The sequence below is a fragment of the Mus pahari genome, chromosome 8, assembly GCF_900095145.1.
Source record: "Mus pahari chromosome 8, PAHARI_EIJ_v1.1, whole genome shotgun sequence".
NCBI classification, from domain to species: Eukaryota; Metazoa; Chordata; class Mammalia; order Rodentia; family Muridae; genus Mus; species Mus pahari.
Genome location: NC_034597.1, coordinates 109,691,040 through 109,715,412, shown reverse-complemented (window position 1 = coordinate 109,715,412; position 24,373 = coordinate 109,691,040). Strand labels below are relative to the sequence as shown.

The 24,373-nt window shown below is 40.4% G+C and overlaps 1 protein-coding gene across 1 annotated transcript in view; it reads right to left on the bottom strand.

The window, feature by feature from the left end:
• Positions 1–24,373, bottom strand: part of Pcca (propionyl-CoA carboxylase subunit alpha) — a 336,175-nt gene that overhangs the window by 122,677 nt on the left and 189,125 nt on the right. The gene's annotated exons all lie outside the window — the stretch shown is intronic.

The window sequence follows — 24,373 nt, the reverse complement described above, 5'->3', positions numbered from 1 at the left end:
ACCATATTAAAGTAAAAACAATCTAATTAGACAGAAAAATCTAACTTAAAAATTGAGTGTCTGATATGTGTGCGACCATGTGCATGTATGTCACGGAGCAGATGTGAAGGTCAGAGGACAACTTTGCAAAATTTGTTTTCTCCTTCCCCCTTTATATGGGGGTTCTGGGAATCAAATTTGGGCAGTTAGTCTTGGGAGGCATGTATCTCTCTGCTGACACATCTCACTAGCACAGAAAAATATCACTTCATCCCTGTGATTACAGGCCTATGAAAAAGTTATGAAAGCCATGGCTTAGATAAAAATATCATGGCGCCAAAGAGACACAAGCATGCTGCTTCACTTCCACGGTCTTCAGTGCATATTTTTCAGATCTCAGATTACTAACCACAAAAAAAAAAAAAAAAAAAAAAAAGGTTCTGTTTTGAAGATTCCTAACACAGCTTCAGAAAGACAAGGTGTAAATAATACTTTCATTAAAAATCCATAAATGCTTACAATGGCAGTTAACTACACAAAAGATTCTACTAGGCTCTTTCATAAGTTAAAACCGACAGCAGAATCTTCAGACATCTATACCTCATTGCCCACCCAACATGTATACGGCCCAGCAGACTTAACACGGCTCATTTAAAGAAAGGCAGGCAATAACAAAGAAGTTCAAAACAAATAAAAATGCTACTTAAAATTCTATCCCATTTCTGGGGTTTCACTTTTATGTCCAGAGAACTAAAATTATCTATTCACATCATTAGATGAATCCTTTAATCTTGATGACTGTGAACAGAGTAAAACTACTCCATTATGTGCAAAACTGTGCTTTCAAACCCCAAAGAGCAGAGGAGAGGTCTGGCATGTTTCCAGGAGCCTTGGAAGAGAGTGTGGCTAATATATATTAGTTTTGGTAGCAGTTACCAAGAATAATACACTGGCTGTGGCCAAACCAAAAGCTGGCAAGCAAGGAAAGGGAAGGAATGAGTGGGAAATAATTAGGAATAGTACAAAGAATTAATGCACAAATTAAGTTCATCCTTAAAGATTTCCAGATATAACTGGGAGTGGTGGTGGTAGTGAAATCATTCCTGTGCTTCCTTAGAAAGTAATAAAAAGAAAGTCTAAAATATTTAAAGCACTGCCACTCTGAGTGAAGCAAGGAATAAATCAAGTCCATCCTCATTATAAGCAAAAATCACAGGAAAGGAAGGCACAGCCCAAAACTATCTTGATTTTTTTCCATCTCTCATTAGGCAAAAATCAATATTCTGAACAGTCTATGTAATTTTACTATTACTTTACTGCAGTAAGTCTCAGGATGCTGCATCAATATCGAGTGCAAAGTGATTAGGAATGGCTCATCTACATGACACCAATGGAAAGATCACGACAGTTTTGCTGAAGTATCTGAATTAAAAAGGAGCGTTCTAGCCCCTTTCTCCTGAGCTGCCACCTCCAGCAAGCCTCTCTCCCAGGGCACCTCTGCAAGCAGAAGCCTTTGGCTGAAGGAAACAAGAATCAAGTGTGTGTTAATACAATGAGTCTGAGTAATATAGGGGGAATCCCAAAGTATAGATACCTACTGGAACAAGCATAAGCTAAGCCTCTCAAAACTAATCTGAGACATGTGCTTGTTCTCTGGAAAGCATTTCAACTGTAGAAACTACAATAGCACTAACACGAAGATTAAAAGATGCCACTTACATAAGTAGATAGTCTTATTTAAAGAACTCTTTTAAGGGCTAAGGGTGCTCTACATACAAACAAGCATGATGCAAACAATGGCATTTCCAACTTAGAGCCATGCCCTTGGATTAATCCAGAGCATTTAGCGAGCTTTATTAGGTCAATTTTCCAAAGAAATTAACTTACTTGTACATGAGCACACCAGTCTGTTAAGCTATGTAGCTCTCACTTTAACTGGACAACTTCTGATAATGGAACCAGGCAGAAACTGGGAAAGATGCAGCAAGTATAGGCACCTTCCAACAGGAGGCATTAGGGTCACTGTGAAAATGAAGTAAGCAGCTGTGTTGTATTCTAGAAAACTGTATGCACACATACACACACAACAGTCTATCTTAGTAATGTTAATATGCCCATCATCCAAGTCCAAAATGAATCTCTTCCAAGCCAATTTTGTGAGACCTGTGTCACCTACCTGCTCTAAGACTGTTAAGTAAGCCACACACTTACTTCTCTTGTCACCCATAAATTCAATATATTTTGAGTTTGACATGTATCAAACTTTGGCATCAAATAAATTAATCTCATAATCAGCAATAATAGTAATTTTCATCATATTTCACATGGTTCTCTCTGAGCACTAAGAACGGAAATAGGAGGGGGCAAATAGGCAATGGAGCAGATAGCTATGAAAGGTCACATGAAAACCAGTCCCAACCACATATCCTGCATAGAGTGCTTTCTCCAATTTCTATTTATTGAAAGATGGGGTCATAATAAAGTGTCCCTATTAGTCTGGATCACAAAAGTAATTCAAGATGCATGGAAAAACTCTTATTATCATTCAGGTTTGCTAAATCCATTCAACCATTCAGCCCTTTGCTTTCTGAGAAGACTGCCAACAACTATGCCAATTAGTGTCAATTGCCATGTTAGATTTTGTAACATCTGCACCTGCCTACCAGTTAGGTTAGCCTGCAGAAAGGAGTGACTGACGCCACCCCAACTGGCTCTGAGATAGCATTTGCAAGACTATAATTTCTTAATTTCTTAATTGTACTGAGTTATTTTTAAAGTAAGTTTTCCAAATTAAGTTTCTATTTCTTCTTTTTCAGGAGATGGACAAATTTAGCATTCATCTGTAAACTATATTTTGTTTTAATCTGGAGTTTTATAACCAAGGAAAATTCAATATACAAGAAATTTAATGAGTCATATATTTACTTCAAATATGAAGTTATGAATTGAAAGAAACAATTTCAAGACTGTCAAATGTAAATTTATGCATTTCATTTAAACACATGAGGAAAATAAATATCTATCTAATATTTTGAGATTTTTCTCATTTGAGTGCAAGGTTTCTTATTATTTCTGTAATGATACAGAAATACATAATGTAGCAGAAATCATGAACAAGAGAATCTCTTATATCTGCACATTCAAGCATATACTTCATCTTTCTATTTGAAGAATTGCTCACAATTTAAACTCTTGAAATACTTTTAAAATACTCAAAACAATTCATCAATCTTTGATTTATCTTTGGGTCAGATGCTTCACTTTGGTGTATTATAATTAATAGTAACAATATTTGTTTCAAGCCCACAGTTGGAGTACATTGCTCACAGCTGATGAGTGCTCCTAGACCCAATGAAGTGCTTAATGGCCAAGTGCAACCATGCAACCGTGACAGGAAGTACAAGCTGCATGTCAATACAGACAGAAAGCACAGGAGATGTACACAATGTAGCATGTTCTATCTGGTGTCATTACTTAAATTGCTACTTTTCCTCAACGATCTATTCTGAAGCTCCAGCTAGTAGAATAAATGGTAATTTTACCTGCCAAATTTGGCACAAATGAGGACAAGCAACTTCATTAGCAGAACAATGCTTTCAATATGATTTTCCCTTTTCCACCCAGTGCCAAATAGTAGAACAATCCAAATCAAGAAATATAAGCAAAATTATCTCCTCTTGTTGAAGTTTTTATATGCTTGAATAAGCAAATGATCTACAGAATGCTAGCAATAATCTCCTCCTTGTAAGTTTGTGTGTGTGTGTGTATATATATATATATATATATATATATATATATATATATATATATAGTGTTGCAGTTTAATTACGAGTTAGAATGTTATACTCATCCAAGAATGAAACGGTGAGGTAAAGGTTTCAATGTATTGTGCATAGGTAGTAGTTTGCCTATCAAACATTTAGAACATATGTGGTACGTAAAACTAAAAGATTAGACTTGGATGCAACTTTTGGTTAAAATGTCACTGAATGGACCCAAACCAGTGGTGTGGAATGAGAATGAATAGGCTGTTTTTAGTCTATGGGAAACAAATACAAGTAGCATCCACTACTACCCACATCACCAACCATAAGCAGCTCTCACACTTCCTTGGTGTTTTCAGTAGCAGCCTAAAAACAAAATCACAAAATCCTCCAAGTTTCTTTCAGATCTGATCATAGAGGCACTAAACCCAGCCCTTCTATTACTTATGCTGGACTAGAATAAGGGGATATGCATAGCAGCTGTAAGTCACTGCCACTAGATTAAGAAAAAACAGAGTAGTTTTGTCCAACTAAATGAGTTTGATCGTTACTCAACAAGTCTTGCCTACAGACTTTATTCATGACACGAGGTTGTGCTATGCTTATACTCTCCCTCTGGCTTCTTAAACATACTCCATATGAGAGCTGTATATCATACATATAAACACAACCAACAGTTTTTATCTAAAAACTCGATAGATCAAGTGGAGCAACAGCAATGTAAACCAGTCTCTTTGTGCAGACATAACAAGTAAGACCCCAAGAACACACAGGGAACAGGCTGTGCTCTTAGAACTTTAAAATTTAGCAGTGTCTACCTTTCATTAAAGTTTAAACACCATGATTTCTTTTATAACATCCTCCCTTAGGAAGGAAACATTCATTGATTCAAAACAGAAATTTCAATTCTGGTAATATCTAGACTATGAGTGTCCTTTGTTCTTATTTCCAGCTGCTTAAATTGTGTCACTTGTTCAAAGAAATGGCTCTAAACGATGTGTATTAGATTAGCCAGGCATCTAATACACATCGACTCCTCAGAGCATCCTGCAACAGAGAAAATCACAAATTGGGTTTCATAAATGAGAATCTAAGGCTCTGCGGCACAGCACAGTTAAAAATTGCTCAAGATTCCATTGTAGTAAAGGAACCAGTTTGACATGGTCACCTTAGGAGGTCAGAGACTCCTGTTGGTGACAAGAAGGGCAGGAGAAAAACATGGGGGGCGGGGGTGGATATTGCAATGCAAAGAAAGGTCACTCTGAAAGTGGCCACAGGACAGCCATGAAGAAGAAAATATATGACCAAGATACCTGGGAAAGTGGCTGTGGAATCAGCAAAGGTGGGTGGATACTAGAGCAAACTGGAGCAAACTGCCCAAGAGCAGTACTTAGTCTGGCACCAGGATAGCATAGGTGCACCTACAATAGGTGAAAATGGAACTTCAGACTTTAACTTAAGTACTAGAAGGGTCCCAGGGCCACAGAGAGGGCAGAGAGCAGAAGTCTGTGATGGCTTCACTAGTCTTATTAAACAAAACTTGCCCAAATCACATAGACATGAAAACTATTTCTAGATGTACCTTTGAGCTATTGTGTTACAGCCTCAACAAGGGTTTTCATATGGGAAATGAATTAACAAAATTTTAGAATCCAGACTAGTAATTAGCACTGACAAGTCTTTTCAATGTTTGTGTGTTTATCTGTTTATACAAATTATTCACACGTTGTTTGCAAATGGGAAGAGATCAGCTTGCAGAGTATAAACTTTATTGGATTATGTAAAAAACCAAACTAGTATGTGTAATTTACACATGTGTAATTTACACATGTAAGGTAGAACAGGAACAGTGTTAAATTCCTACCACACACACACACTCACCACTCTATTAGGGCCTTTACATACACCTACCCCCCCCCCCACACACACACTACGATTGGCTTGCCCCTGCTGCGTTTCTTGGTGACTCTTTTCTTTCGTGGTTTTCCATTTGCAGATTCTTGGCAAACACTCCAGTACTGAGTTACATCCCCTGCCCTCATATCACTACACCCCCTACCCCCCCCCCCCACACACACACACTCAACCACTCTAGTAGGGTCTTTACATACATAACCTCATTTGAGTTTTACAAAAACCCTAGAATGTATTATCTCAATTTTATAGATGAGGAAAACTGGGGCTCTAAAACAATACCTGGCCCCTGTTGGCTTCCACAGCTCACCCATCCTGGTTCAGGCATTAAATCTAAGTTCATCTCTGTCTTGTGCCCCTTTTTGTCTTCCTATCTACCAGTGCTTCATAAAGCACTAGTGTGGCTGTAGCTCAGGAGAATTAAATGGCCTCCTCTTACAGTCACATAATTGTCAGAAACAGAGGAAGTTTCACTATCTTCAAAGAGTGTTGTTTTCAAAACAGTCTAAACTTGTTTCTCTGCCACCCCTTACCTGTCACCACGCTGAACTTGGTTAGAAAAAAATTAACCTAACTCTGATCAGCATTCAGTAGTTGGAAAAAAATGGAGGATGGAATATGATGGCCTATGTCCTTATATCTGATTTGTGGGATGTCAACAAGTCTGCCCTGTTTGCATAATTAAAAACGTGACCACTGTGATATACTGCATATTAACTTCACCAGCTAGAAATAGTTCCCCAACAAGCTGTCTTGCAAATTGACACAAAAGACAACTCACTAACATTCTGACCCTTGATATTTTGTATTTCTACCAAGATTTTTAGAGCATTGCCAACAAATAAAGAAAATTACGGAACCATGTACTACTGTTGTAAAGGCAAAAATCATTAAAAGGACACCCCGAATAAACCATACCTGTGGTTTTTCAAAGTGAGTACATTTATATAAATGTAATAAAATATTTCTATGCCACGTCTATCATTCTCCTAACACTAGGAGTTCCACCCAACAGCCACAATTCATAAAACAAGTGATCAAGAATAGAAAGCTTAGTGACCAACTATGGCCTGACTCCATCCATCATAGCCCTAGATGGTGTCATTGCTCAACATACTCTTTTAGTTTAAGCTTTCCTTGACTGTTTTATGCACCATGGCAGCTGGCAGAGAGATGGGAAGGATCAGTTATGGCTGAGATCCAAGGCAGGAACCTCAGGTGGCTGAGACTACAGATTCTTGGATGGAAACAAGACACAAGAATGGCCTGTGAACTGTGGCATTGGAACAATATTAAGCTTCAACAAACAAAGCTGATTTTATATTTCCTTAAAGGCCAAGGTAATATGCAATGTAAAAGTAACTTTTGAGCTTTTTTTCTAAAAAAGCTTCTTGGATGTTAGCACCAAGAAGATCTGAAATGCAAACCATGTGCTCCTAGATGGCAACCCTCTGAAGGCCCGGGTTTTCCCATCAGAGCACAGTGATTGTATGAGTACAGTCCACAGTCCTAGAGAATGTCACACCCTCAGAGATGTGACTGGGATGTGGACAGAGAAGAGAAAAGATGCTATGGTGGTGCGCACACTGGATCCTAGACATAGTAAGCAGAAGAGAGAAGAAAACATTATTGGGGTTAAGTGCAAGGCACCAGCTATTCTATTGAAATGGGACAGTTTGCAGCTAATTTCAAAAGTGCTAGCTCAGCACACTTTAAAGTCATAATGTACTGTGAAGAGCATCGTTTTTCAAGATGTTTACTGAGGAAAATGCCATGACCTGTGCCGTGGGTAAAATAAGTCAGAGCAAGCACCACCTGCACCGCGACAAAACTGGCTTGGTTATTGGCTTTGTTTTGTGATTGACACTGGTCCCATTTCCAGGGTCTGGGTGTATCCTCATATGGGCACTCATACAGGCCTTATGCACAGGTTAGTGCCATCTTTTCAGTTCACTCACAAGCAAAATCTGGAAAGGCACAGCTACTGTGGGGGTCTGAGAAGCAAGATCTATTCCACACATCTCATCTCGATGGCCTGCCTAACCAGCCTGGTACAAAAGGAGCCTTGGTGGGGCCAGCTATGTTTGCTTAATAATAACAGTTGTATAAACATGAGGTCCTCTCAGTTAAAGGGAAACCAACATCAAAAAGCAGTAAAACACAGAACCCGAAACCCTTCTTTCTTTGAAGAAACCCGTTTGAAGCGAGGTGTTTCTAGTTATGGGTGAATGGAATGAGAATTCAGCTGCAACAAGCGGACATCCAGTCCCAGGAAGAACTAATTAACTCCATGTGAGCAGCGGCATCTCAAGTCGCCTCACACATTTCAAAGAGAAGCCCTTGTCTGCCTTCTGCGAAGACATCAAAACACTCAGTGCAGCTGCTGCACATTGAGGCTCCATGACGATGATGTTGTTTTTATGGAATTCCAAGAGCTGAAAGAGTCATGGCAAGATTCAAAACTACCTCATCACTGAATCAGTGAGGGCAAGACATTCCCCCTCATCACCACTGGGAATCCTTTGCTAGCCTCTGGCCCTACTTGACGAAGCTTCTGGAAGGCCTCTGGAGGAAGATGGAAAGCCAACATTTAAAGTGCTTTACACACTTGATTGTGTGACTAAAAACTCAAGAACTGACATAATAGCATATTAAACTTTTTTCTGAACCACCAAACCAGGATTTTGATGTAAAGACTCTGGTAGTTGATGAAAGGAGAGAAGAACTTCAAAATCATCTTTAACAAAAACATTCTACTTAACAGCCTTTACTCAGGCTATGAAGAAGTAAGAGAAAGTTGTGGTGAGAATTTAGAACACTGTCCCAAAAGATTTAAGTACTCTTAATATTTTGCTCCTGAGGCTTCTCCTAACCTCATTACTGGTCATGGCAGGCACATGCAGTCAGATGGGGCAATCACATTTTTACATAAAGACCAATAGTAAATGGACAAGACCACAAAGTAGAAAAAAATTCCAACCCACCCTCCTACATTAGGTGTAGATAGAGAGATAAAACAATGCCATCCACACAGTAGCTAAAAGTCAGCTGCCAGGCTCAGAGGCCAAGAACTTGCCTAATACATACCAGAAGCTGAATTCAAACTCCAGCACAATAGGGAAAGGAGGAATGGGTGGGTGGACAGTTGAATGGACAGATGAGTGGACAGACGAGTGGACAGATGAGTGGCAAGGCTTCACCAGCAAGAGAGCCTGGTTTCTGGGATTGCACTCACTCGGTCATCATGAGCACATCACTGAGCCACCTTCCTGCCCCTTGTGTGTTCAGTGAAGAACTGGCAAGCTAGATTCTGGTCAGGTCTACATACATCCTGTGGTGCTTTTCTTCAAAAGTGAATTCAGGGAGGCACAGCTTAGTTTCAAAAATAACTTGGTTTCTAACACAACTAAAAATTTCTTTGCCACTTTCTCTTACTCTCCAAATTTGAGGCATCCCATGACAGATGAATAAATTAAAGCCAACTCAAAGGGAACTTTCCAGTATAGGATGAGAGCCTACACACAAGCACACACCTCTAGCACAGAGAAAAAGGCAAAGTGTGGCAAAGAGTAAGGCAGATGGTTTACTGATGTCATTAACACTGTCTGCAATATACATCAAAAACTTCCTATTTGGTAAGAGAAATTACCCTATTATACAAAAAGGGAAAACATCAGCACTCAAAAAGTACGGTTTACAATCAACTTGTGCATTCGATTCCTATGAGTGCCAGCCAGGCACAGTCTGGCATAAGAAGCTCAGAGGATGAGGATGCAGTTGCAGGGGAAGCCAGGCACAGTCTGGCATAAGAAGCTCAGAGGATGAGGGTGCAGTTGCAGGGGAGAGTGCCTGCTTAGCCCGAGACGTGGGCTCCAGCATAGCAAAGCAGTAAAACGTTTGAAAACTTCACTAAAATATGAAGTGTGAAAATTAAAGTAGCTGAATGAAACAAAGTTTACAACGGTCTCCTAAAGTCAAAACTGTAAGCCTGATGTACTCTATAGTATGTCTGGATTGCAGTTTTTAAATGTCCTGAATATCAATGTTGTTAAATACATTTTGTAACTAAGTTAACCAAATATACAATACATACATATATATATATATATATATATATATATATATATATATATATATGCGCACAAGCAGCTGTAACAGCTTCTAGAAGTTTGGGAAGCTCTCTCTATAGCCAAAGGGGCAGACATAAGCTACTGCAAAATATGCACCTTGGCATATGGAATATTTTAAGCTCTAGGAATTAGAGAAATCACAGGTGCCGGAAAGACTCTCTGACCTTCCCTGAAGCAACTCGGGAGAGATAGTTTCCTCACAGAAGAGGGGCAAGAGCATCCTTCTGCTGGAAGTGCTACTTACTGCCCCCATCTACCACCCTTAGTTTAAACAGCTCATCCCCTTGCAGTCCCATGCCTCGCCCCTAAAACTCGGTCTAGAACATTTCTTTGTGTCTTGGCTTCATTATGAAATCTTCTGTGTCAGGCTCAAGTGCTTTTATATAAATGTGTGTGTTTTCCCCCTTGTTAACTTGCCTTTTGTTACAGGGGCCCAGCTGAGACTTAGAAGGGTAGAAGAAAAAGATATATTTTCTCTACTACAATGGGCTGCAGGAAAAAAAAATCTAGATAAGCAGGTGATTTACTCAGATGAGCCAGCTGCCACAAGAACACTGTTTTCTCCTTCTCACATGAAGTCCTTACACATGGGACCAATTCTGTCAATTAATCTTTTGGTAACTTTCCAGGTGCTCTGATGTCTAAATATAGTATTAGTCTGCATTTTCTTTGCTGGTTACTTTTTCCACTTGTACAATCAAAACTAATTAGCTTGAATATAACATTCTCCAGATTTGACTTTTAAAAGATGGAAATTCTGTTCTTTTTTAAATTATTTATTATTATGATAATAAATAACAATTTAAAAAAGTGTGGGCGCACATGTACTGGATACACATGTGGAAGTCAAAGCAATTTTCAGGCATCAGTTCCCTCTTCCCACCAGAGCATAAAAGATCAAACTCAGGTTTATCAGGTTTGCACAGCAAGAACTCCAAACCCCGAAATCACATTCTTTATGGAAGACAAAAACTTTTAGTTTTTTTTTTTTTTCTAAAAAACAAAATCCAATAGCATAAAACATCAAGGCCAGTGAGATGGCTTAACAAGTCAAGATCCTTAATTCCACACCTGATGATCTGAGCTCAAGCCCTAGGACCTCCTAGGCGGGAAGGAGAGGACCAACTCCCGCAAGGAGTCCTCTGACCCTTATACATGCTCCCATGATAAACATGTGTGCTCACAACACATAAACACACATTTAAACCCTTTAGATTAACACATTTACTTTGTCCTTTTTATTGTTTAGAGTATGAAGAAATTTGAAATATCAAAATGTCCTAGTTAGGGTTACTATTGATGTGATGAAACACCATGATGAAAAGCAACTTGGGAGGAAAGGGTTTATTAGGCTTACACTTCCATAGCATTGTCCATCATTGAAAGGAAGCCAGGACACACTAAAACACAGCTTATGTGCAGAATCTCAGGAAACACTTCCCAGAAGATTTCACCCCAATGATGCTGGGCTATTCCTAATTGCTAATCTCTCAGGTCCCAGCTGAGCAGCATCAATGTCAGTAAGGCACACATTTCACACCAGCAGTGCTAGTCTCTTGGTGATAACAGCTGACTCCTCAGCCGATCAGAACCACAAAGCCTTAATTCAAAATAGCAAATGGCCCCCAACAGAGTCTTTAAACTTCCCTCTGAAACTTCACAAACCAGGCTTCCATCTTGTGCACTGCTCTCAACATTCTTGTCTCCCCATCTCCTACAGAATAGTCCACTAAACTCTCAACACTCAATGGCTTTTCTAGCCCAAAATTCCAAAGTCCATCCACAATCCTCCCAAAGGCAACATGGTCAGATCTGTCACAGCAATAGCCCATAATCCTGGCACTAACTTGTCTTAATCAGGGTTTCTTGTGTTTTGAGGAACACCATGACCAGAAAGCAAGTTGAGGGGATGAAAGGGTTTGTTTGGCTTACATTTCCATGTCACAGTTCATCATCAAAGTAAGTCAGGGCAGGAACTCAAATAAGGCAGAATCTTGGAGGCAGGAGCTGATGCTAAGGCCGTAGAGGGGTGCTGCTTACTGACTTGTTCAGGCTACTTTCTCACTAGCCCACTAGCCCGCCCACTAGTCACCACCCACAATGGGCTGGGTCCTCCCCCATCAATCACTAATTAAGAAAATTACCTACAGGTTTAGATCTTATGGATATTTTCTTCATTGAGGTTTCCTACTTTTCAAGTGAGTTTAGTTTGTATCAAATTGATATAAAACTGTCTCTAGCACATCAAGAATATGGGGTTGTGTTGTTGTCTTTTTTTTAATAATGTGTGTGAGTACATATCTGTGTAGATATGTATACATGAGTGCAGCTGCCCTGCAAGGCCAGCAGAGGCCAGCAGATACTCTAGAGCTGGAGTTAGCAAGTGGTTGTGAGCTGCCTAATGTGGGTGCTGGAAATAGCCTCCAGTCTTTTCTAAGAGCAGTATGTGCTCTTAACTACTGGGCATCTCTCCATTCCGGACAAGATGTGCTCACCATACCCTTTCAGTAACCTAAAGTTATTTAAGTATTTTATAATTCTAAACATATTTCATTTTGGAGTTTGTCTTCAAAAGTGATTACATGATACTCTATAAAAATGCACTTGAAGGGGATGAAAGACGACTCTCCAGGTGCTTGCTGTGGCCAGGCATGGCCACCTGAGTCTGATCCCAGAAACTACATGGAAAGAGGAAACTCACTTCTACAAATTGTCTTCTGGCTCCCATATCAGCACTGTGGGATATATACAGAGACAGACAGACAGGCACAGGCACGTGCGTGCACAAACACACACACACACACACACACACACACACACAGAGTAAGTATAAAATAACTAAATTCATCTCACTGTCAGAAGCTAACCTATTAAGCTCCAATAAACTTTGCTAATAACAACGTTGAGATTTTAATTAAATATGAAAGATCCATATTCTTTTCAATGTAAATATTTTTCAAAACTTCCAGAGCTGACTTGATAACTTGGTGACACTGATTTCCACAGCATATGTGAGGTCCTGAATTACCCTCAGTAACCAAGTGAGGTTACTAAAAATACAACAATAATCAAAACATGTCATCTTTACAACATATTAATTTGAACACTGTTTTTGTTGGTCAGTATCATTCTCTACAACATACCTAATATATTTTGCATATAAAAGATGACCAAAATGATAAACAACCTTAGAATAAAATAGAAACCCATAGCTTAAATTGCTGTCAGGTTGTGCTGTGTTCACACACACACACACACACACACACACACAAACACCTGTCCTCTGGCACATGGAACAACCTCCTGTCCAAGATCTAAGCACACAACTCATGCTGTACCCACTCCTGAACTAGAAGCTCAGTGGATGTTGCACCTCAGCCTCTTTTGTGGAGGTCAGTTCTGGCCAGTGTCAAGCAGCACTTCATGGCCATCATGCTCCTCCTGTCAGTCCTCCCCATCAGAGCAGCCTCCAGAGGAGGATAAACTGACATTTCCCCTCGCCTCCACCTCCACCTCCTCCAACCTCTCCCCACCTCTTAATTTTCAAACATTTTCTCCTTGTGATTCCACTATTCACCTTAAGAAACCCCCACTTTCGGCCAAGCGGTGGTGGCACACGCCTTTAATCCCAGCACTTGGGAGGAAGAAGCAGGCAGATTTCTGAGTTCAAGGCCAGCCTGGTCTACAGAGTTCCAGGACAGCCAGGGCTATACAGAGAAACCCTGTCTCAAAAAAACAAAAACAAAAACAAAAAAAGCCCCACTTTCAAATAAAAAGTAAGTCCTACCTTAGCACTAAGATGTGTGTTCTTTTACACCCAGCTCTTCACCTTCCTTAGGAGTCACTCATGCACACTCCTCCTACCTCAACTCCAATATTCCATCTTGTCTTCATGACACCATTGAAATGTCTTCCTTCTTCTGCTGCTGCTTCGATGCTTTGTGCCAGGTACTCTGCTTCTTTACATTGCTTTTATTCCAGTATTCCCTCTCCCTTGTTGACATCTATGGTGGACAACAGGTCCAACACTTCCTTGGCCTCTTGTCTATCTACTTCCCATCCTTCAACTTGTTTTTATGCAACTGATGGTCAAACTTCTACTGAGCACTCCCTTGGGCCACAGAACTTCACTCACAACAACCCAGTGGACACTGCCAGGCTCTTCCAACAGGTCTGCAGTCACCTTCATTACCTCTGATCCTTCTGCACACATTTTAGCAAATGTCACTGTCATTCAGCCAGCTGACAGATACCCTGAGCTCCTCTTTATCTTCATCACAGAGCTGTGTTGAGACGGCTTGCAGCATGAACTCAAGAACCAGAGCCAGGGTCTCATCTCCATGCCTACTTGCCCCTAACTTCTGATGCTGGAAAAGCTGTTACTGTCTCTGCACTTCAATGTCCTTCCACAAGACTCACACCCCCTCCATGCAGTTTCCCTGACCTCCTCACAGCCCTCCCCAACCATGCCTTTCTAACTTATTCCTTAGAAGGGAAGCACAGTGGTCTTTCTAACCCAGATCACTGTCAGGTGTCCTACAGAAAGTCTTTCTGTGGTCTCTACTGCCTTTCAGACCAACCCCAAAGGTCCACAAGCTCCAGTGGCATCTACAGGTATGAGGGAGGCTGTTTAATCCCACCTCCCAGTCTGCCATTGGCCCCAGATGCCACATGTACACATACACACAGTTTCATCTATTCCCTCAGTTTAATTCTCTTTATACATTTCACATAAGCCCTCAAGATTGTGACCTCAGCCCCTGTGCCACCCACCACCCTTTTGCAGGTCTCAAGCTGGCTGGCTTCCCTTTGAAAGCCCACATCCATGTTCATGTCCAGGTTTGAGAAGCCCCTATCTATTCTCCATGGCACCCACTCTCTCTGTCTTCATTCACCTGTCAGCCTCAACAGATCTAACAAGTCAGATATATCACCTGTCTTGATGACCACTGTTTCTCTTGTCTATGTCACAGGACACAGTAACCAATGGTGACACTCACTGCAACTATGATGATGATGACAGAACGATAACAGTGTATCTGGTGGCTAAGTCACTCAAGGGCATTTCAACAGATGGTTTCCATGTCCATTTAATTCGTAAAGAAGCTTGAGATGCAAAAATATAATATGAAAATTGAGCCAAGAACAGTGATGACCCCTGTAATCTCAGCACAAAGGGAACTTACAGGTTTGCTCAAGTTTAAAGCCACCCTGGGCTACACAGTGAGACCCTGTCTCAAAAAAAAAAAAAATGTGATGAAAAATATATACATAAGCAAAATTAACAAAATAATTGTTAACACTTTTGTTGTTATAATTCAGTCAGTGTCTAAAGATACTACCATACTACTACATATATTTTATAACAGTTATAAAGTTAAATGACCTGAACTAAAGCTGGATATCTTGTGTCAACATTAAGCATTTACCTGAAATTAAATACTTCAGAAAGTGTCAGAAACCTGAACATAATACTAAAACCCAGCTGAAGTCTTAATCACAGTATTTGCCAACTCTAATACGGTAACCACCAACCCCACTTGGTGCTTTTCATCTCCAGAGTAGTGGGAACTGAGGGTCTATAGCTTATTTTTGTTCCTCACTTAGCACCATAACAAGCAACTTGGCTCTTAAGCGCCACATGCCTGAGCCATTTAAGAGGGTGCAGGTGCAGCCCTGCTCCCAATTAGACGGACAATTTTCCAGATTACATGGGCAGGAGCCTCACATTTTTATGAAAATTCAGGCTTCTGGCTGAAAAGCAGATTATGATACCCACTGGAAAGGCTGCATTTAAAATATAAACAGATCAAGCTGTGCAAGTTACTCTTCAGGCTTGATTTTTCCACAGCCTTGTTTATCTGACCCTCTTCATCAGATATCAAGCTGACTTGGCTGTGTCTGATTTGAAAAGATATTTGTTGGCTTGTTGGATCTCAGGGTATGAAGTGACAGTGGTACAGAAAGTGACTTTGGGACCTCCTTCCTTAAGCCACTCTACTCCCTAAAATACTTGAGATCTTTGACAATCAGTAAAGCTATGAATTCTGGGAGCCTGAGAGAAATCTTCAGAGTGCTATCAGCAAACAAGCATCTCTTGAGATGTTTCTACACCTAAGAAGAAAAGAGGGGCATCACAGAGAGGAGCCAAACATGTTTTCACTCTTTCTCTAACTACTCTGTGGTCTGTAGAATCTACTTTCAATTTCAGAGTTCCAGCTGAAGACAGTTCAGAAACTATACTTTGTGGTCCTATGCCCATATCCAGTAGCTCTCCAATGAGCCAGAAATTTATCTGAGCACTTATCTGGATGGCCTAGGCATTGTATGGAGCCAGGCAGCTGGCTTCCCAACATCAGGGCAACAACTACAATTACCACATTGTTGTGTCTGCTTATATGTCTTCGGAAGACATTGGTTCAGAAGATATTGTGGCTTCTTCCAAAGACATTCTGTTCACATAATAAGCAGACAGAACCCCGTATCCCTACCCTGCTCAAGACAGAATCTCACTGTCCAGCCTGGGCTAGCTTGGTACTCATGAGATGTGCCTGCCCTGCCTCCCAACTCCTGAAATTAAAGGCATGTACCACCACACCAGTGCTAACATACTCTTTCTTTCTACTAAAGAATATACTTTGCCTTTACTACTTAACAGCATGTAAAACAGATCATTTTTTATCAGCTGCACAGGATGTCAGTGTTCTGACATTGCCACAGATATTTAACTATCAACACACTCAGCCTTTGAGCTGTTTGAATTCTCTGCAGTTACAAACAATACTGCTATGCACACTCTCTTATACTCCCAACAGTTGAACATAAATTGAGGTGACACTTTGGGTTTATGTGGGTTGGTCTGTTGGGTGATTTTGAGACAAGGTCTTGCTGTGTAGCCCAAACTGATTGTGGATAAATGTTGCTTCTTGCCTACTCATGAGTGTTGGGATTATCAGTGTTCCCTGAACACATGACTAGGAGACTCCCCCTGTCCAATTGCTTCCTGTGTGTTTTATATCGAGGCACCTATAACATATCAGTATTTATTTTCATTTCTGTATATGAAGATGGCTCTGTCCATCATCTCACCCTGAGCTGGCCTGAAGAAGGTGGTCATTGTTCTCACTGTGCAGGAGCCAATCAGACACTCCACACTGTAAGTCATTTCTGAACATCTCCACCTAAATTAGAGGCTTTTCCCATCTGCTGGCTCTCCACATAGCCCTACATGGAATGTTCTGAGAAAGACAACCTGACATATTTAACTTGTATAACATTAATGGGGGATGGGAGGTGTCTAAAACTTCATTTTGTTTCAAATGTCACAATCTCTAACACAATATATGCTAATTAAAAATATGGGCATTTTTATGCAAACTAATATGGAAAAGGACTTGTGGGGAGGCAGAGATCGGTAGTAGGGGTGACGGGAGGGAGGCAACCGTGAGAGAGGGTAACCAAAATGCATGGTGTGTATGTAGATAACCAAAGAACAAATTCAATAAAGATTTGGGAAAAAATAGATCAAAACAGAAACAGGCCACAGGCAATGTCTCCTGATATCTTGAAAAAGGAAAAAATGATTTATTTTCCTACTAATATTTTCAACTGGAAAAATTTTTTTCAAGAAAATTCATTTTGCTGAATGAATTTCATGCTACATGATGCACTTAGTAAAAATTCACTGACAAAAAATAATTTCTTCCAAATGTAGCTTTTCAAATTCTGCTTCGTTTAGAATCTGTGTAATTTTCACGCACAGACACACACACACACACACACACACACACACACACACACACACACTGCCTCACAAGTAGTTCACATGATCATACCATTTAGTTCACATTAAAGGAAGAACAGAAGTAAAAAGTTTAAGTATATCGGCTAACTTAAAAACCTCATCTTGATTTCCTGTCACATGTAAAAGTCATCTCCCTGGACCATATCACACCGTTTGATCCTCTACAGGGAGTACAATGCTTCTTCATTTGTCATAAATAGATTTGAGTTGTAAATAATTTTTTTAATGTTGAGGAAGCTAAAAGTTGTCATAAGTTCTAATAGTTAACTGGCCTTATTTACTAATGTCATTGCCATGGCCCAAGGCCTTTCTAAAATCTGCCAAAAAAGTAAATCAGTGCATGTGGCAATAGCTCATTTGTAGAAGGATCTGAAAGCCACAGTAGCCACCCCCTAAGCATTCCCTCTGCTAGAAAGGACAGAGATGGGGTGACCTTGCTGAAGACATTTTTGATTCCTTGGTTGATGTTCACATTTTTAAAAAGTGGCAAGAGGGGCTGGAGAGATAGCTAGGTGGTTAAGAGTACTGGCTGTTCTTCCAGAAAACCTGAGTTAAATTCCCAGCACCCGCATGGTGGCTCACAACCATCCAGTTCCAGGTGTGACTCTCCCTCAAGTACCAGGGTGCAAGACATACATACATGCAGGCAAAACACCATACACATAAAATAAGACTAAAGTCTTTTTCAAAACATGGTCTTATTTTTTAAAAATCACTTAATAGGTATCCTAAGTTCATCCAATTACTGTCCGGATTTTGCAATGGCATCTTACAAAACTGCTCACAGGACTCTGCTTTAAAACCAAATTTCCAAAATGCTCTTCAAATATAAAAACAAGCTGGTAGAATGTCTTCCTAGTTCAGAAGTCTAGACATATATAGTGGCAGAGCAAAGGGGGAAAGGTTGGTTATATCGGAGAAGGAAAATGCCACACAAAGAGTATGCAATTATATCTTATTATGCATCCATATGTAATTATTATTTTTATCCTTTTGTTCATCACTGTATCTTTTCTTTGTGAAGAAAAATACAGGGTAGTAATTTAAATGATATGACTACTATACAACATTTCCCTCCCTCCACCACAGGCATCCAAAGATAAGATCATTTTGAATCAACCATAATGAACATTATTAAGAAAACAAAATGAGAGTTTAAACTCTTTAGGTATGAATGCTCTTGTCAAACCTCAAAAGACTCTGAAAAAATATAATTACTTGTTTAAAATTTATGTAATCAATGCTAAAAATCATTATTATAATATTAACATTTATAAGTAGTAGCAAAGTTTAGAAATAAATGATGGAGTGCTGGTGAGATGGCTCAGAGAATAAAGCTGCATTCCAGCAAGCCTGGGGACCTGAGTTCTGTCACAGGGCCCACATGGTAGAATGAGAGAAGCCAATGCTGTGCTTTAGCATGGTGTGCCCACAAATGCTAGCTCAAGCGCTCTCTCTCTCTCTCTCTCTCTCTCTCTCTCTCTCTCTCTCTCTCTCTCTCTCACACACACACACACACACACACACACACACTTTTAAATTTGTGTGTGGTGGTAATGGTTAAGTTCAGGACAGCATGCTTGCTAGGTGGTTATTTGGTCTGAATTGCATCTCTAGCCAAAGATATAAACTTCTCTCTGATCACTAACCCTCACTGACCAACACTGTGTCCATGGTCCAGCAGAGTTGAATCATCTACTCCTTTATGACTCAGCTTCTGAACTTCTCTGTGCCCAGCAGCACTTACACATCAGGGGAACTCTATAAGAACTAAATGAGTGAGGCATGTGCAGTACCACCCACACGGCAGCATGAGGCCTTAGCAAAGACAGAACCAGGTAAGCATTTGTTTCAGCAAAGCGTCTATGAATAGGCCAACATAACTTTACAAACAACAATATAACTACAACCACTGTGAGCACAAATAAGAGTAAAATTAAGAAAACATAGAGTAAGGAATTAGGGCTGGCAAGATGGTTAAGGACAAAATGCACTTGCTATACTAGGCTGATGAATTAAGTTCAACCCTGGGAAGCCATGGAGGAAGGACACTAGTAACAGGAGAGAACCAAGTCCTGAAAGTTGTCCTTGACCTCCATGCACTGTGCACTCCCCTACAATAACAATAAATTAAATTTAAATTTAAACAAACAAACAAACAAACAAACCCAGGACTAATGAGATAGCTCACTGGATGAAAATTCTTGATGCCAGGTCTGACCATCTAAGTTTAATACCTAGGACCCATAGAGTGGAGAGAACCAACTCCTGAAAGTTGACCTACACACACACACACACACACACACACACACACACACACATAAACACACACACACATACACATACACACACATACATACATACATACACACACATACATACACACACACATACACACACACATACACACACATACACACACATACATACACACAAACATACACACACACATATACACACATACACACACATACACACACACATACACACACACATGCATACACATACATACACACACATACATACACACACATACATACATACACACACATACACACACATACACACACACACACACTGGAAATTTTTTTTTAAAAGATATAGGTTGGTTGGGGGTTGGTGAAGTGACTCAGCTGCTAAGGGTGCTTCCCAAGCCTGACAACTTGATTCTTATTCCTGGGACCCACATGGTGAAGGAGAAAACCAGCTCCCACTACCTGTCCTCTGATTTCTACATATTTGAGTGTACATACAAAACAAATAAATGAAATGTAATAATCCTTAAGAAATTAAACTTACTACATAGTAAGGATGTCTCTGGGCATCTGGAGAGATGGCTCAAAGGTTAAGAACACTGGTTGCTCTTTCAGAGGACTTATATTCAATTCCTAGCACCCAAATGGTTGCTCATGTCCCTCTGTAATTCCAGTTCCAGGAGACTGGACACCCTCCTTTGACCTCTGTGGACATCAGGCATGCACATGGTGCACAGAAACACATACACATTAAACGCTAAAGAGAGGTATTTGACGTTCAACAGACTTTTTTCTCTCACACTCCAGTGTGGTTTTCTAGCTATGATGGGAACCAAGTCCCTGCTCACACTTGAGTGTGTTCTAAGTTGTCACTAGTAAACTCACATATGAATGTGCTCTAAGTTGTCACTAGTTACATCTCCCAAACACTTCATCTTTCTGCAGACACTTCCCTTTGTTCAGGCAGCTGGAAGGTTTTTTTGGTTCACTTTTTTTTTTTTTTAATTTATTCTTCTCTCCACAGCTTACCCTCCCTCCATTCCTTTCAGTTCCCACATGACCTCTCCTCTCCACCAGATCCATTGTTCCCCCAGTTCCCTTCAGAAAAGAGTAGACATTCCAGGGATGTCAACTGAACATATCATAACAAGATACAGTAAGACTAGGCACAAACAAATCCACATATCAAGACTGGGCAAGACAACACAGCAGGAGGAAAAGGGTTCCAAGGGCAGGCAGGCAGACACCCCGGACTTCCATGTTAGGAATCTCAAAAACAAACAAACAAACAAACAAAAACAAGCTACACAACTATAACATGTGCAGAGAACCTAGCGCAGACCCATTCAGGTTCCATGATTTCAGTAACTGTGAGCCCCTGTGAGCCCCAGTGAGCCCTGTTTAGTTGATTTTGTGGGCCATCTTCTCCTGGTGTCCTCAGCCCTCTAGTTCCTACAGTCCTTCCTCCCTCTCTCCTGTGAGGTTCCCTAGGCTCTGCTTAACGTTTGGCTGTAGGTCCCTGCATCTACTCCTGTCAGCTGTCAGGGAAAGACTGGGATGGTGATTGGCTGTAGGTCCCTGCATCTTCTCCTGTCAGCTGTCAGGGAAAGACTGGGATGGTGATTGGCTGTAGGTCCCTGCATCTACTCCTGTCAGCTGTCAGGGAAAGACTGGGACGGTGATTGGTCTTGACATAGATCTGTGAGTATAGCAAAATATCATTAGGACTTGGAGGGGGGGTGATCAGTTGTGTTTGGCTCTACCCTAAGGTGTCTAGGCCATCCAACTTTCAGTTCCTGGCCATCCAAGCAGATTCAGGCATGGGCTCCCTAGCTACTTCTATGTTCTATGTTAACTTGACACAAGCTAGAGTCATCAGATGGGAGGGAGCCTCAATGGAGAAAATGCCTACAAAAGATCAGGCCGTAGGTCAACCTCTAAGGCATTTTCTTAATTAGTGATTGATGGTACTTGGGGGTCAACCCGAAAGCAGGTTGACTAAGCCATGGAGAGCAAGCCCTCCATGACCTCTGCATCAGGTCCTGTGTGGGAGATACTGCCCTGCTTGAGTTCCTGTCCTGATTTCCTTCAGTAATAGAGTACAATGTGGATTGTAAGCCATATAAACCCTTTCCTCCCCAAGTTGCTTTGATCATTGGGTTTCATCACAGAATAGTAACTCTAACTAGGACAGTTCTCATGTGACTAAATGGTTGTAACTGTCTCTAGGAAGGTGTTTACTGTATTTTAGTTGCTTTCAAGTCTGCCTCCCATTATCCTGTAAATGCAGACTTTTTCCATTGGGGTCTAACATCAAGTGCTCTTTATTCAACTTTTTTATTAAATAAAATACTAAGCTGATACAAGTAATTTCTCATCACTTTCTTAGGATAGAGTTCTAAGACTACAATTAGTAGGCCAAAGGATATAAATCTTTTAAAAGTCTTTTATGAATGCCATCAAATTATTTTGCAGAAAGGCTAAATGAATACATACACTCACTTTTAATTCACCATTGTGGTGCTGCCATCTGGTCCCATAACTATTATTTGAAAAGTTTGATATGATTTAAAGTTTGAATGTGTCCACCATAGTACTAAGGATACAAGTACTTAAGTGAACATACAAGACTAATTCCTCAGGACAGAGCCAGGCCAAGGTTCCATAGAACGCACATGTTTAACCCTCTGAGAAATCCCAAGGCACCACAAACAGAACATACGAGTGTTAGTTTCTCTGCTTCTAGCTCCTGACAGCCACCTGGGTAAGAAGAAAGGTTTTGTACTCAACAGTTTTGATTCGTTCTTCCTGGAAGCATTATAATACAGTGACATGTGCTTGTCACATGTCACTGATGGGCTATAGTCTCTGGGATGTACTCGAGGCCTCATTCATTTTAAACTGGAATTTCTTGTCTTTTCCCTATAGGGGTGGTCTTCTTCAACACATGATTTTATTCAGTGTTTAAGTGATTTTTGCCATTTTGTGGGTTTGGCTTCATTTTCGTGCTGGTGTCTTTTGACATAAAATTTTAATTTTAATAAATATTATTCATTTTTCCTGTGTTGCTTATGGTATGAAAATATAGTAACATATAAAGTCAGAAAGAGGGCTTAGCTCTTTCTTTTAGGGATTAAATTCATTTTGGCTAAATTTTGCATATTACCTCAGTATGAGGAAGGAATCCAACCTTATTCATTGTATATGGATATCCCACCATTTGCTGAAAGGATTATCCATTCCTCTATTGAATCATTTTAGTGCCTCTGTGGAACATCACTTTGAAGTAGGGATGTAGCTCAGTGGTAGTGCACATGTTTTTTAGGTATAAAAGCCCTGGGTTCAGTACCCAGCACACAAATCATCACCTCCTAAGTGGAACCACTCACTACATGTTTACTTATCTTATGGCTTTGGGAACACCCCAAGTTAGGCACCCAGGACTACAAATGGTTAGAGAATTATTCCTACCCCAGTAATCAACTTGTCTGCCCTGATGTAAGGGTCTTACTCCAGTTGAATACACCAAGGGTAAAAATGTGACTTATCCATTGTTTTTAAGATAATTTTGGCAATCCTACATCTTTAAGCTTTCACAGGAATTTAAGGGTCTAACAAAAATTTGGCTCAATTCAGGAATTACAGGGAGTCTTTAGATCCTAAGGAAGCAATGACTGTGTCTTTCTAACCAGTTCACAACCAGGAAGCTGTGTTCCTCCTTCATGCTTTCCCAAAGACTTATGCATCACACCATGTGTGCTTTACGACTTGTGCATGTCACCATGTGTGCTTTATGATTTGTGTGTTGTACTTGTAGACTAATGGAACTGTTTTCTCTGTGGGGTTACCATTGCAAATGAGGAGATATTTAACTGATTTGAGTTTGCAACCATGCTGAACTCACTTCTTCATGATAGTTTCTTAGCGGATACCTTCCAGTCTTCTACACACAACCACACAGCAGCTACAGGTGGAGATTTTCACCACTCTCACATGATGGTACTTTGTTGAAGAGTAGCTCCATGGAACCCCTCATGCTGCCATTCCAGAGTAGGCCGCTGCTGTTGATTTAATAGAATGCAGGGCCTCATGCATGCTAGGAACTGCTTTACCCCCAAACCCAGCCTTTTAAATTCTAATACAAATTGAATTATATTATTGTACAATATAACATAAAACATGAAATTAAGAGGATGGAGGGATCCTGGCACATCAAGTCTCTGGAGGGCTAGGCCCATCCTCTCCCACCGAGACCAGACAAGGCTACAAAGTTAGGGGATTGTATTCTACATATAGGCAGCAACTTTAAAGATGGCCCCAGCTGACATGTTCTCAGGGATTCCTACCTGTTCTTCTCCATCCTTGGATTAAAATTCTATTATAATTTGCCTTTGGTGTTGTGACCCCCTGTAACTTACTGAGTTTATGAGAGTTTTTGTTTTGAGTTAAACTTTTAGAAGCCAGGCCTCTTTTCCAATCTAGTCTCATGTTACATTTTATGTCTGGGTTATTTTAAAGAGCAGATGA